The sequence below is a fragment of the Bos taurus genome, chromosome 9, assembly GCF_002263795.3.
Source record: "Bos taurus isolate L1 Dominette 01449 registration number 42190680 breed Hereford chromosome 9, ARS-UCD2.0, whole genome shotgun sequence".
Taxonomy (NCBI): domain Eukaryota; kingdom Metazoa; phylum Chordata; class Mammalia; order Artiodactyla; family Bovidae; genus Bos; species Bos taurus.
The window spans coordinates 66,096,719-66,111,267 of NC_037336.1; the positions used below are offsets into that span (position 1 = coordinate 66,096,719).

The 14,549-nt window shown below is 37.7% G+C and overlaps 1 protein-coding gene across 7 annotated transcripts in view; it reads right to left on the reverse strand.

The window, feature by feature from the left end:
• PTPRK (protein tyrosine phosphatase receptor type K) overlaps nt 1-14,549 on the reverse strand; it is a 612,930-nt gene that overhangs the window by 89,980 nt on the left and 508,401 nt on the right. The gene's annotated exons all lie outside the window — the stretch shown is intronic.

Here is a 14,549-nt window from a genome sequence, read left to right on the forward strand (position 1 = left end):
GTTTTTTTTTATGTGTATATGGTGTTAGAGAATGTTCATTCCTAATTTCATTCTTTTCACACGGAGCTGTCCAGTTTTCCCAGCACCGCTCCCTGAAGAGACTGTTTTTTCACCATTGTATGTTCTAGCCTCTGGATTAGATTAGGTGACCACAGCTGCACGAGTTTATCTCTGGGCTGTCTACCTATTCTATCAATCTATATTTCTGTTTTTGTGCCAGTACTATGCTGTCTCGATCACTGTAGCTTTGTAATATAGTCTGAAGTCAAGGAGCCTGATTTCCTCCAGCTCCATTTTTCTTTTGCAAGATTGCTTTAGCTATGTGGGGGTCTTTTGAGTTTCCATACAAATGGTACATTTAAGTGTTATAATTCTGTGAAAATGCTCTTGGTGATTTGATAAAGATTGCCTTGAATCTGTAGATTGCTTTGGGTAGTATAATTATTTTCACAATATTGATTTTTCCAATCCAAGGACATGGTATATCTCTCCATGTGTTTGCATCATCTTTGATTTCTTTCGTCAGTATCTTATAGTTTTCTGAGTACAGATCCTTTGCCTCTCTAGGTAGGTTTATTCCTAGGTATTCTTTTTGTTGCGATGGTAAATCAGATAGCTTCCTTAATTTCTCTGATTTTTCATTGTTCAGGAGTATAAAGAAATGCAGATTTCTGTGTATTAATTTTATAACCTGAAACTTCACCAATTCATTGAAGAGCTGTAGTAGTTTTTCTGATGGTATTTTTAGGATTTTCTATGTGTAATGTCATTTGCAAACAGTTTCAATTTTACTTCTTTTCTTTAATTTGGATTCCTTTCATTTCTTTTTCTTCTCTGATTGCCAGGGCTAGAATTTCCAAAACTATGATGAATAAAAGTGGTAAGAGTAGACATCCTTGTCTTGTTTCTGACCTGAGAGGAAATGCTTTCAATTTTTCACCACTGAGAATGTTGTTTGCTGTGGGTCTGTCGTGTACAAGTTTTATTATGTTGATGTAGGGTCCCTCTATGCCCACTTCCTGAGTTTTTACCATAAATGAGTGCTGAATTTTGTCAAAAGCTTTTTCTGTGTCTATTGAGATTATCATATTCATTCTTCAGTTAATATGGTGTATCACATTGACTGATTTGTGTAAAGAATCTTTGCATCCCTGGGTTAAATCCCACTTGATTGTGGTGTATTGTCCTTTTAATGTGTGTGTTCCTTTAATGAATTCTGTCTGTTAGTATTTTGTTGAGGGTTTTTGTGTCTATATTCATCAGTGATTAATGGCCTGTAATATTCTTTTCTGTGTGAGATATCTTCGTATGGTTTTGGTATTAGAATCATGGTGGACTCATAGAATGAGTTTGGGAGTATTCCTCCCTCTGTAATTTTTGGGAAGATTTTGAGAAAGATAGGTTGTAGCTCTTCTCTAAATGTTTGATAGAATTCACTAGTGAAGCCATCTGGTCCTGGACTTTTTGTTTGCCGGAAGATTTTTAATCACAGTTTCAATTTCATTATTTATGATGGGTTTGTTCATATTTTCATGTTTCTTCCTGGTTCAGTCTTGGAAGGTTGCACTTTCCTAAAAATGTGTCCATTATTCTAGGTTGGTCATTTTGGGGGGCATGTAGTCTCTTATGGTCTTTTGTATTTGTTGGTGGTCTCTGCAGCTTGTGTGGACAGAGGATTCCTTGGCTTAGAAGTGGACAAGCATGCTTAGATCGGGTGCCCCTCCTAGCGTCCATGGAGCCATGAGGCTGGCTGGGAGGGAAGGAGGTTGCTGTGGAGGCCCCCCCCTTGCATGCCACTCAGCAATGGTACCTTGCATCTATGGTGACCCAGAGAAGTGCTTCTATAGTTTCTTCTAGAAAAGTCAGAATGTTTGTGTAGCTTCTTCTGAAAACATTCCCAGTTGTGGAACTCCTTACTCCTATCCCTTCATGCTGTCTTTTCACAGCCAGCAGTTGTCCCCTCCCTGGGTCCATTCTTCAAACACCACTTTCCATCACTCAGCCCCTGTCCGCACCAGGAGACACCGGACTCAGGCTGGGGTATGCAGGCAGCAGCACAGATCATGGGCACAGTTCCTACTGTGTCCTGCCTTTCACAGACCAGTTGCAGCATTTCTCACCAATCCTCTTTCTGCCCTAGCTGATTTCCCCACTGTGAATGGGCTTTTCTGAGTATGGGAACCTCTCTTCACTTTCAGTTCCCCTCCAGGGGTGCTGGTCCCTTCCTGTTTCCTCTTTTTGTTTTTTCTTTCTTTCATCCTACCTGGTTGCTTGGGGATTCTTCTTGTTCTTTTAGGTGTCTGATCTTCTGCTAGGGTTTAGCAGGTGTTCTGTGATAACTGTTTCGTTCGTAGATGTATTCTTGATATAGTTGCGAGGAGATGTAAATTCCATGTCCTCCTATTCTGTTATCTTGACTCTTCCCCAATATTCATATTTCTACTGACAGTCTGTTAAAGGCAATCCAAGCTTTTCCTGTCTTGCTCCTCAAAATTTTTCCAAACCTCTGCTCAATTCCAAATTCATGTCCATATTTTTCGGTAATTGTTTCAGTAAGACTCATCTTCCAGGTACCAAAATTGTATTAGTTACTTTTTATGCTGTAACAAATTGCCATACATTTGTGTGCTAAAAAAGCACAAATTTATTATTTATGGTTCTAGCAGTTAGAAGTCCTAAATGAATCTTGTGTGCTAAGTCACTTCAATCATGTCCAGTTCGTTGTGACCCTATGTACTATAGCCTGTCGGCTTATCTGTCCATGGGATTCTCCAGGCAAGAATACTGGATGGGGTTGCCATGCCCTCCTCCAAGGGATCTTCCTGACCCAGGAATCAAACCCACCTATCTTATGTTTCCAGGATTGGCAGATGAGTTCTTTACCACTAGTGCTACTTGGGAAGCCCATAAATGAATCATACAATACTGAAATTAAGATTTGGCAGGCCTGTGTTCCTTCTGGAGATTCAAAGGGGAAAATTGTTTTTCTTGCTTTTTCTAGTTTCCTGAGGCCACCTGCATTCCTTGGCTTATGTTAATATTCTACATATAACAAAGTTGTGTATGCTAGCATTATTTTCAATTTAAAAAAATAGTTTATTAAAAAATAGAGTAAATGCTTTTCAAATTTCTATAATGTCTACTAATATTCTTAATATACAATTGCCAACATTATAATAAAATAAATATAATAATAAGTAAATAAAGTTCAATTGGCTTCTTAGATTAAAAATCATCACTGGCCAGAAACTTCCCATCAGTAACTTTGCAGTTTTTGAAAGCTTCCCATTACTTTAGAATACTTATATAGCATACATACTTACACTACATACACAATTTTTATTCTATTTTTTGTAGTCTTCACTTTTTAAACCTATTTTTCTCCTAAAGAATAAAGGTGAAAATTAATATTTGAAATAATGATATTAGTCACTCAAGCAAAATTTTTCTTTTTACATTTTTTTCCCATTCTAATAGTATAGCATAATTTAGATGGAAGGGAAGCAAAAACTGACAAGACTACCAAGAGGACAAAGTTTTTATTCATAAAGAAATCAAATACTTCAAATTATGTCTGAAGTATGTTAATAAAAACGTAGTAAAAAAACATGACCAATACATCTTAAAGGCACTGAAAAGTGGAATAATTCTAGAAAACAACAACATTCATTCCAAAAAGATTGCATTTGTATTAAATATCAGGCATGGACTTCATAAATATAACCAGATACCGCCCTTACTCTCATAACCCTTACAGTTGATCTAGACAGGTCTTTATCCTAAGAGATTTCTGGATAATATATAATTTGCAGAATCATTAGCCTTTAACTTCACTGTAGAAATATTACATTTTCATTCTACTATAGTTTTTTTTAAAGCAAAGGGATATTTTAGTTTTGCAAATAAGTTGAAAAAATCTACTAGCTGTGAATTTTTAGTAACTTGCTCTATATTGAAAGAAAAAATTTACAATGATAAGGTCTTTGACAGAGCACAAGGAAATACTGCTGCCTAAGAGAAGTTAGTTCCAAGCTATGAACCACTGATTTAAGCTTTATTAAAAGTGTACTTGTTCCCTGCTTGGTTTCACATAGATATAATTTCATTTTCCTCAGGCTGTAGTCTATTACCAATATACTTTCTTGCAATTCCCTCCCTTCTGAGTTGAAGAAGAATGAAACCTCAAATTAGACTAATTTTTGAAAACGAGGACAGACATACAATTGGCTGGAAAAGTGATGCACAGTTTTTCTCCCTTGCAAGACAAAGGAGTATGAGTACCAGCAGGAGTATTTAGGCATTGAGAGGAAGAACAATAAAATTATTCTCACTGATTACAAATTTTCAGAAGAGCTGGCAGCTTTCTCAAAGATAATTCAGTCCTAGGGACCAATAAAAGCCCGACCCCATCCAGAATTTCTTACTAGCCAAACTGAACTGTCACAGTTGACCTTAGACTGACCAGTATGTGCTCAGTTGCTCAGTTATGTTTGACTCTTTATGGCCCCCTGAACTGTAGACGGCCAGACTCCTCTGTCCATGGAATTTTCCAGGCAAGAATACTGGAGTGGAGTACCTTTCCTACTCCAGGGGTCATCCCAACCCAGGGATTGAACCCACATCCCTTGCAACTCCTGCACTGGAAGGCAGATTCTTCACGTGAGCACCACCAGGGAAGCCCCTCCATCAGTATAAAAAGCAGTGTAAGCAGATCTGAAAATTTCTTTCTGATGCTTTACCATTTCCTTCCACATATACCTGGCAAAATATAAAGCATCTTTGCACAATTTAAGAAACTAGGGTTAAGATTTTAGAGCCTGAGACCCAATTAAATATATTTTTTTCTTCAGACCTCACTACTTTCAAATCCCCCTTTGTTGCAGTTGTAAAAACAGCACAAGAGTGCAATTTAAGAGCCAAGATTGTTGAGATGCACTCAAGTTCATCTGTGATAAATATGGTGGGAATGAATTCAGTCAGAAAGATTCCACACACATGGTACAACCAAATGGAGCTTCTATGGTATTACTGTAACTTCTTGACAGACTTAGAGTTCTTTTTCTTCTCATGCTTGTTATTTCTGAATGCCTGATCACTTAAAAAAGAACTTTTACCCATCTGCACACTCAAAGAAAAGGGCACCAATGAAAAATTTGACAAAAGCAGCATAAGACAAAATTAAAACTATAAAGCAAATTCTTTTTTTAAAAAACTAATCTTATCCAGTAATTAGAGGAAAGATAGCAAAGGAGGGAAGAAAGAATAAAGTAAATAAAATATCACCAGAATTTATGTTTTGTCATATATTATTAATAAAATCTATCCACACCTACACCTTTGTGACAAGTAAATTTTTCTTAATATTGGAATGCACACTTAAAACGTATGCTAGCACTGAAGTCACATTATTTTGAGGGATTGGCAAAGATCTATATCATCATTGTTTAACATTAGTAATACTCTGAATTAATAATGATCTGATTTAGACCATTCCTGGGATGTGAACTTACAAGAGTTAAACGAACACCTTTCACAATTACAAGTCAACCTTGGGTTTATCAAAAGAATAAATAAGCTGATACTAAATAAATGGGTGAATGGAGATATGAATAATTCAGTGGTTGGAATTCTCTTCCCTTGGCTTCTCGGAGAGCCATGTTGGTTCTTCCTTCCCAGCTCTCAGGGACTTAGGATAAATCCTATCAAAGTACCTACATCCAAGAGGCAAATGGATTCCTGATACTCTATAAAGAAAGCTGAGTGCCAAATATTTGATGCTTTTGAACTGTGGTGTTGGAGAAGACTCTTGAGAGTCCCTTGGACTGCAAGGAGATCCAACCAGTCCGTCCTAAAGGAGATCAGTCCTGGGTATTCATTGGAAGGACTGATGCTGAAGCTGAAACTCCAATACTTTAGTCACCTGATGTGAAGAACTGACTCATTTGAAAAGACCCCGATGCTGGGAAAGATTGAAGGCAGGAGGAGAAGGGGACAATAGAGGATGAGATGGTTGGATGGCATCACCGACTCAATGGAAATGAGTTTGAGTAAACTCCAGGAGTTGGTGATGGATAGGGAGGCCTGGTGTGCTTCAGTCCATGGGGTCACAAAGAGTTGGACATGACTGAGTGACTGAACTGAACTAAACTGATACTCTAGACTGATACCTAATAAGAGATTCCATATTTTTAAATGTCAATTTTATTTTTCACTACTATTCCTAAGGGAAAATAAAAACCAAACATCAGTTTAGACAATACCTGCTGCAGGTAACAGATTACCCACCACTAGTGGTTTTGATAATAAGGACATTTATTTGTTTCACATTTAAATATACAGTTTAAGGAGTTCCAGCAATGGCTTGCTCAGCTCAGAGTTGTTAGGTCTCCGAGTTGGCTTGTTTTCTTTGCTGTCCTCCTCTTGTTAGCCAATTTGGCTCTCCACTTTTTAAATATCAAATCCTTACAACATAATGCTCATGATAAGATGGATGAGTTGGTGGTTGTCTTTGCCATCTCTCCTTCTAAAATTCAGGAAGAAAACATTTTCTTAGAAGCCCAGTGATTGATCTCAAAGCGTGATCATCTGAGTAGTAGTAGAATCAGTGTCGGCATAAGCCTGTGAGAAATGCACATTCTTGGGCCTCTCTCCAGGCCTACTAATTCAGAAACTCTGGAGCTGATGCCCAACAATCCATTTTTTGAAGCCCTCCAGGTTGTTCTGACTAAGCTAATGTTGTTGTTGTTGTTGTTCAGTGCTCATTCATGTCCGACTCTTTGAGACCCTATGGACCGCAGCATGTCAGGCTTCCCTGTCCTTCACCACCTCCCAGAGCTTGCTCAAACTCATGTCCATCGAGTCGGTGACACCATCCAACAGTCTCTGTCGTCCTCTTCTCCTCCTGCCTTCAATCTTTCCCAGCAACAGGGTCTTTTCTAATGAGGTGGTTCTTCGCATCAGGTGGCCAAAGTATGGGAATTTCAGAATCAATCCTTCCAATGAATATTCAGGACTGATTTCCTTTAGGATGGGCTAGTTTGATCTGCTTGCAGTCCAAGGGACTCTTAAGAGTCTTCTCCAACACCACAGTTCAAAAGCATCAATTCTTCGGTGCTCAGCCTCCTTTATGTTCCAACTCTCACCTCCATATATGACTACTGGAAAAACCATAGCTTTGATTATATGGACCTTTGTTGGCAATCACTAATTAGGACCAGTCTGATTCATCCCCTGAGGCTGAGGCCACCTTCCCTCTGCTGTGAGGACTCTCCCCTGCATGGGTCCCTCCCTTGTTTCCTTCACCTTAACAGAGTGTCTTTCTCTGATGTTGTTGTTGTTGTTCAATCTCTCAGTTGTGTCCGATTCTTTGAGACCCCATGGACTACAGGGCACGAGGCTTCACTGTCCTTCACCATGTCCCAGAGCTTGCTTAAACTCATGTCCATTGAGTTGGTGATACCATCCAATCACCTCTTCCTCTGTTGTCCCTCTTTCTCTGATAAACGTACACAAAATAGCAATGCCCTAGACACATGTTTCCTCATCCCCTACCCTCACCATATCACATATGTGTTTCTGTCTGGTGTGTTTCCCTCTACTGGAATTTAAGTTCACAGAAGTTAGGACTTTGTCTATATTTATTCACTGCTCTGTCCCCAGAACCTAGAATTTTTGGTGTATAACAGGTATTAGATAAATGCTAGATATATGGCTGGCATATTGACATCCAAATGAAATTGGAATAAGTCAAAGAATGGTTAATGGGTAGACAAACAGCAGTTTGCCAAAGCAAACTACTTACAAATGGAGATCTGGAATAAAATCATTTCTGACCGGAAAACTTGTGTTTGTTATAACGTAAAAAAATAGCTGTATTTCAGTAACTTAAGAAAAGAAACTCTTTTCTCACCTTAAATGCTCTGTTTCAATAAATTTACTTATACTACACTTTTCTGTTTTATCAGATTTGATACTTTTTATTGGAATGGACAGATTTAATCAACATAGAAACCACCATGAAATTAAAAATTTAAGTTGCCAGTTTTCTTTTAGAAAACCAGAAATTCATCTGAGGGAAAACTGAACAAAATATAGGTTCAAAGTGTAAATCAAATTACTTATATAAACAGATGATAATACTTTCAATTTCATATACTATTGGTCTTATTTCTTAGTTTTATTCTAGGGAATTATTTGATATCTTGATTACTCATCAATGCTTGCTTGCCTGTAGAATAATTTTATGTAAATGAGTACATGGTTACATAAATGATTATTTCATATTGAGAACATTTTAAATGATATAATATTCTAGTGTTAAACAAAGATAAAACATATTTCCAGAGAAGTACTTTTTAAAATCCATTGAGTGATTTCTATTATAATTTGTATATTATTTTCACATTTAAATCTGACTATTAAAATATCACTCACAGCATAATTTCCTTGAGAAAAAAAATAAAATTATCATGGTATATATTCTTTATGGTACCATGGCACCAGATTCTTAGCTGCTAATTTAAAAATAATTTTGTGGGTGTATACCAATTTAGACCATTATAGGTAATTATAAGTAAAAAGACAGAAAGCAAACTGATAGCAGCCTAAAACAGTGATGTTTCAGTGATCCGAGAGACTTCTGCCTATACATGCTGAGTATCCAGGTTGCACGGTGCTCTTCACTGGACAAGTGACTTTTTAAGGTTGCCTCCTTTTCTTAATGTACCACAAGAACCTTTCCTGAGACTTATTCTCCTTTTAGCTTTTCAAAGATAACACTGGACAAAATTCCTTTTTGTATGTTCATAGTTTTGGCTTTGGATACGCTATTTTATAAACAGTTTATGACTTTCATGATTTCCTGCGCAATTTATATTAAATGCTTCCACTCCATTCCTGACACATATGTCTCAAAGACTTCTTAATATAAATGTGAGTCAGAGAGCAGGATCAATGATCCCAACATCAATGACCCTAACTCCCAGAACACTTCTTTTGTCTCATAATATATATTCATATCACTATTTATTTTAGAAATTATGACATTGATTATACATGTTTTCTCTACCAGTCAAATAAACACCTGTTTTCTCTTTATGTGTTGCTTTCAGATGTGACTTCCGAGAAAGCAGGAAACACAGGACGATTTTTAGATAATTTTCACAGGTTAAAATATTTTCAAAATGATCGTGCTGTTCTAGTGTATGGACTATTTGCTCTTGGCTTTTATTTATTTATTTTTTCTACTTTCCTCTAAATATAAATTTATTTATTTTAATTGGAGGTTAATTACTTTACAATATTGTATTGGTTTTGCCATACATCAACATGAATCTGCTACAGGTATACATGTGTTCCCTATCCTGAACCCCTCTCCCATCTCCCTCCCTGTACCATCCCTCTGGGTCATCCCAGTGCACCAGCCCCAAGCATCCAATATCATGCATCGAACCTGGACTGGCAATTCATTTCACATATGATATTATACAAGTTTCAATGCCATTCTCCCAAATCATCCTACCCTCTCCTCTCCCACAGAGTCCAAAAGACTGTTCTATACATCTGTGTCTCTTTTGCTGTCTCGCATACAGGGTTATCGTTACCATCTTTCTAAATTCCATATATATGTGTTAGTATACTGTACTGGTGTTTTTCTTTCTGGCTTTCTTCACTCTGTATAATCGGCTCAGGTTTCATCCACCTCATTAAAACTGATTCAAATGTATTCTTTTTAATGGCTGAGTAATACTCCATTCTGTATATGTACCACAGCTTTCTTATCCATTCATCTGTTGATGCACATCTAGGTTGCTTCCATGTCCTGACTATTATAAACAGTGCTGTGATGAACACTGGGGTACACGTGTCTCTTTCAACTCTGGTTTCCTCGGTGTGTATGCCCAGAAGTGGGATTGCTGGGTCATAAGGCAGTTCTACTTTGTTTTTTAAGGAATCTCCACACTGTTCTCCATAGTGGCTGTACTAGTTCGCATTCCCACCAACAGTGTAAGAGGGTTCCCTTTTCTCCACACCCTCTCCAGCATTTATTGCTTGTAGGCTTTTGGATCGCAGCCATTCTGACTGGAGTGAAATGATACCTCATTGTGGTTTTGATTTGCATTTCTCTGATAATGAGTGATGTTGAGCATCTTTTCATGTGTTTGTTAGCCATCTGTATGTCTTCTTTGGAGAAATATCTATTTTGTTCTTTGGCCCATTTTTTGATTGGGTCGTTTATTTTTCTGGAATTGAGCTGCAGGAGTTGCTTGTATATTTTTGAGATTAGTTGCTTGTCAGTTGCTTCATTTGCTATTATTTTCTCCCATTCTGAAGGCTGTCTTTTCACCTTGCTTAGTTTCCTTTGCTGTGCAGAAGCTTTTAAGTTTAATTAGGTCCCATTTGTTTATTTTTGCTTTTATTTCCAATATTCTGGGAGGTGGGTCATAGAGGATCCTGCTGTGATGTATGTTGGAGAGTGTTTTGCCTATGTTCTCCTCTAGGAGTTTTATAGTAGTTTTATAGTTTCTGGTCTTATGTTTAGATCTTTAATCCATTTTGAGTTTATTTTTGTGTACGGTGTTAGAAAGTGTTCTAGTTTCATTCTTTTACAGGTGGTTGACCAGTTTTCCCAGAACCACTTGTTAAAGAGATTGTCGTTAATCTATTGTATATTTTTGCCTCTTTTGTCAAAGATAAGGTGTCCATAGGTGCGTGGCTCTTGGCTTTTAAATTTTTTCACATTTCGCAAAAGAATTTTCAGTGCCCTAAGTCAGTATAGTGCACACAATTTTAAGTATATAATTTAATAGGTTTTTGCATATATATATATACTAGATACCTGTGAAATATCCAATCATCCCTTGCCCAGAAGGTTCCTTCATCCCTCCCTAATCAATATGGTTATGTCATTTAGTAAGTGTATCTTCAAAATGCTCTGCAGCAAAAGTTTTAGTTTTCATACTGAAAAGTTTTATATACCATAGCTGACTATACTTGTACGCTGTGAAACTCTGCAGGGCAGGAATAGAGACACAGACATAGAGAACGGACTTACGGACACAGCAGGGGAAGGAGAGAGTGGAACAAACTGAGAAAGCAGCATTGAAACATATATATTATCACATGCAAAATAGATAGCTAGTGGGAAGTGGCTGGATAACACAGGGAGATCAACCTGGTAATCTGTGAAAATCTAGAGGGTTGGGATGAGTTGGAGGGTGACAGGGAGATTCAAGAGGAAGGGGACACAGGTATATTTATGGCTGATTTGCATGGTTTTATGGCAGAAACCAATACAACATTGTAAAGCAATTATTCTCTAATAATAATAAAAACATAGTCAGGTAAGTTAATTTTACCTTAATAGTGTGTTTTCTTTCCATGTAAAAATGCTAAATGAATATAGTAATTATGGTGATCAGTTAACTCTTAACTCATAGTTACACTAAGTGCGATTTAGGCATTTCATATATACACACTACTTTAATCTTCACAATAATAGTAAGGGGTAGACATCCTGGAATGTGAAGTCAAGTGGGCCTTAGAAAGCATCAATATGAACAAAGCTAGTGGAGGTGATGGAATTCCAGTTGAGCTCTTTCAAATCCTGAAAGATGATGCTGTGAAAGTGCTGCACTCAATATGCCAGCAAATTTGGAAAACTCAGCAGTGGCCACAGGACTGGAAAAGGTCAGTTTTCATTCCAATCCCAAAGAAAGGCAAGGCCAAAGAATGCTCAAACTACTGCACAATTGCACTCATCTCACATGCTAGAAAAGTAATGCTCAAAATTCTCCAAGCCAGGCTTCAGTAATATGTGAACTGTGAACTTCCAGATGTTTAAGCTGGATTTAGAAAAGGAAGAGGAGCCAGAGATCAAATTGCCAGCCTCTGCTGGATCATGGAAAAAGCAAGAGAGTTCCAGAAAAACATCTATTTCTGCTTTATTGACTATGCCAAAGCCTTTGACGGTGTGGATCACAATAAACTGTGGAAAATTCTCAAAGAGATGGGAATACCAGACCACCTGACCTGCCTCTTGAGAAACCTATATGCAGATCAGGAAGCAACAGTTAGAACTGGACATGGAACTACAGACTTCCAAATAGGAAAAGGAGTACGTCAAGGCTGCATATTGTCACCCTGCTTATTTAACTTATATGCAGAGTACATCATGAGAAATGCTGGGCTGGAAGAAGCACAAGCTGGAATCAAAATTGCTGGGAGAAATATCAATAACCTCAGATATGCAGATGACACCACCCTTATGGCAGAAAGTGAAGAGGAACTCAAAAGCCTCTTGATGAAAGTGAAAGAGGAGAGTGAAAAAGTTGGCTTAAAGCTCAACATTCAGAAAACTAAGATCATGGCATCTGGTCCCATCACTTCATGGGAAACAAATAGGGAAACAGTGGAAACAGTATCAGACTTTATTTTTCTGGGCTCCCAAATCACTGCAGATGGTGACTGCAGCCATGAAATTAAAAGACACTTACTCCTTGGAAGGAAAGTTATGACCAACCTAGATAGCATATTCAAAAGCAGAGGCATTACTTTGCCAACAAAGGTCTGTCTAGTCAAGGCTATGGTTTTCCCTGTGGTCATGTATGGATGTGAGAGTTGGACTGTGAAGGAAGCTGAGCACCAAAGAATTGATGCTTTTGAACTGTGGTGTTGGAGAAGACTCTCGGGAGTCCCTTGGACTGCAAGGAGATCCAACCAGTCCATCCTAAAGGAGACTAGTCCTGGGTGTTCATTGGAAGGACTTATGCTGAAGCTGAAACTCCAATACTTTGGCCACTTCATGTGAAGAGCTGACTCATTGGAAAAGACCCTGATGCTGGGAGGGAGTCGGGGCAGGAAGAGACGGGAACGACGGAGGATGAGATAGCTGAATGGCATCACCGACTCGATGCACATGAGTGTGGGTGAACTTCGGGAGCTGGTGATGGACAGGGAGGCTTGGCGTGCTGTGATTCATGGGGTAGGAAAGAGTTGGACATGACTGAGCGACTCAGCTGAACTGAGGTACTCTAACATTATTATTTTTAGAATGAGAATTTTATTTTATTTTGTTCAACTTAAAAGAACAGTAAGAAGGGGCAAAGGCCAGATTTCTTTCACTCAAGAAACAACACTGTCAACCTAAGACCCAGAAGCACAGCAGGGTTGGATTTCTAGGCAAAGAAGAAATTCCCATAAATGGACTATATCTTATTACCTCTGAGTCTCTGGCAAATATTCTGCCACATGGTAAATCTGATTTCCAAAATTTCAATTCTCCTGAAGTCAAAATATCATATGCTATTGGTCATCATAATTTTATTTGTATGAGTGAGGGACAAAATAACACTTAAGCATATATAAATCCAAATAGCTGAACAAGAAAACTTAAAATTTTAGAATCATTTATGGTTCAGATGGTAAAGAATCAGCCTGCAATGCAGGAGATGCAAGTTTAATCCCTGGGTCAGGAAAATCCCCTGGAAAATGGAATGGCTATCCACTCTAGTATTCTTACCTGGAAAATCCCATGGACAGAGGAGCCTGATGGGGTGCAATCCATAGGGCTGCAGAGTCGGACAGAGTGACTAACACTAATATGCATATTTTAAAAACTTCCTGAAGGCTGATATGAGACCATTTTACATTTCTGGTTTTGTTTTAAATCTGAAAAACTTAGGAGTTAAATGCCTTCTGCTATTATATTCTAAAAATTTCAATTTTAACTCTTGATACATATGCCAAGTTTTTAAAATAAAATGCCTATACACTTCATGCATCTATGTATGCATTCTCTTTTCCTTCATTTAAGTTTGCTTTATTTTTAAAAATATCATGAGGAATCCTAGTATTTGAATTGAAAAGTGTATATTACTTTCTCTTCTGTGAGGCTTTTTTATTACTCCTCATGAGTCAAGGGAAAAGTCTTTTGTTATTGCCTTTACAAATCAAGAGTATAAAACAAACGCTTAATTGAGCAGATTGATGATTAGATGGAGAAAAATGATGAAAGGAAAGATGCCAGCACAAACAGAATATGGCCATTCATTTTTTCCTCTAAATGAATCAACTACTGCTATGAATGGGGACCTAATACTAATTCTGGCAGCAAACCACCCAGAGCCTCAACCCTCTGCGGAGCCCTATGTCTGTGTGTGGACAGCTTTTTCTCATTTCTCTTGCTAGAATACACCAAGTAGCTCTCTTTCCCTGTTGGCACAGTTACATAACTCTTAAATGAAGGATTATAAACATAGTGGAATACAGGAGACTTTCTCCCACTCTGAACTCTAAATATTCATTCAAAGATGAAAATGCTGTCTCTTAAAGAAACAACACAACTAAACTATAATATGCAGTGTCAGGAGAAATAGCCCTGGCTGTTCCCAGACCTAATTTCTTGGCAATAGTTGGATTAAAAAATTTTTTTAAATAAAAAAGGAAAAAATCTTCAATCCATCTATTCTACTGATATGGACCTGTTTCCATCCTTACCGTTACATATGCCTAGACTAGCTCAGTCTTTTGTGTTTAATTGTCTACAACCA